The following is a 1,610-nucleotide window of genomic DNA, read 5'->3' as shown; positions in this document are numbered from 1 at the left end:
ACGCTGAATGCTATTTCAGATAGTAGGGATAAGGTGGTATAAAAAGTATGATTTATACTATCAAATAATTCACAATATGTATATTAGACAGAATAGGCAAAGTTATGCTGCAGTAACAAACAACTTCATATTACCAATGCCTTAAAACAATGGCTTGTTTCTAGCTGATGCTACATGATTGCTCTTGAGAATCTGTACATTGAAGTCATTTAGATTCTTAGAGAGATGGGTGTTCCATTTAAATTCAAGCTTCGGTGATTGCTAAGACAGAAAAAGGAAACGTGGTAAATCATACACTGGCTCTAAAACCTATAATTGATATAATGCTCACACTTCATTGGCCAGAACAAGTCACACATGCATATGTAACACTATTACAAAGTAGGATTTGTCCTAAGCAAAGGAATGCGGGATCATATTTGTCAATGTTATTCTATTTTCACCACGTACATCATGCTATGAAATCAATAGTCAAGTATATTATTCTACCTAAATGTCTTGTAACCTACCTAATGTGTATTCCTAGGAAACAATGTCTTCCTAGTTTTCATTAACTTTTTTAGTGCTACAATTCACCTAGATCACCCTTCATTGCCTCATTTTTAGTCCTATGATTCAATCCCTCAAAAAACAATAAATTATACTGCTGCCATATATGCTGAGTCTACACTAGTAAATATCAGCTCAATGTCTTTTAATATCCTCTTCTTGGTTATACATCCATGCCTGCTTGACATCGAGACTCCGCACATTGTGTACAACTAGATTGTTTTCATTTCTAACTTCTGTCATCAGAACATAATCCAGTTAGTGTCCCTGCTCAAAACAAGCATTAAAGGAAACCAGACATGGAGAAAAAAATTTGTTTTTGACGGATTTTATTGAAGCTTAGACCTATGGCAAGATGCCATTTTAAAGTTAGCACAAACATATAAGCAAAATTCTAATTTAATAGACTATGTTATTACCAGGCTTTTTGTTTTCAGTGTATAAATCTGCTTTGAAAGATTAGAATAAATTTAGTCTATCCAAATTTGTGACACAGCAAGAACAGATCTAATTGGTTCATAATATATCTGTTTTGCTAACTTCTTCAAATCATTTCTCATTATTTTATGAAACATGACAGAGGAGAAACATGGGTTACTTAAATATATGCAGCACTTATAAACTGTGTAAACTCTTTGAGCCTTTGTTTTTATAAAACAAATAATAATAACTCTGTCACAGAATTGTAAGAAGGCTATGTATAGAAAATCTAGCACAATATTTAGCACTTATTGACTAGGTTCAAAGTTTTTGTTTTCTTATATTCTCCACACTGAAGTAGCTATGGAGTTTGAGAGTGGCTAAAAATTAACATTTTGGGGAAAATCACTTAAGAATAAATTATTCTAAATAAGCCACTCCACTTCCCTTCCCCTAAAGGACACATGTTCTCAGAGAAGAAAGTAAGCATCACCAGTAAACAGAAATTTCAAGCAGAGTTTAAAACAAATTGTCAGACTCACAATGAATATCCATTCGGATGTAATCACTCTGGCGTGCACACATGAAATTTGAGATTTCATTCTCAAATCTCTTACCATAATATCATCTTTAATAAATAA

The sequence above is a fragment of the Hyaena hyaena genome, unplaced genomic scaffold (genome assembly GCF_003009895.1).
Source record: "Hyaena hyaena isolate Hyena2069 unplaced genomic scaffold, ASM300989v1 scaffold_800, whole genome shotgun sequence".
Taxonomy (NCBI): domain Eukaryota; kingdom Metazoa; phylum Chordata; class Mammalia; order Carnivora; family Hyaenidae; genus Hyaena; species Hyaena hyaena.
The sequence above is the reverse complement of the archived record's forward strand: the minus strand, read 5'-3'. Positions refer to the sequence as shown.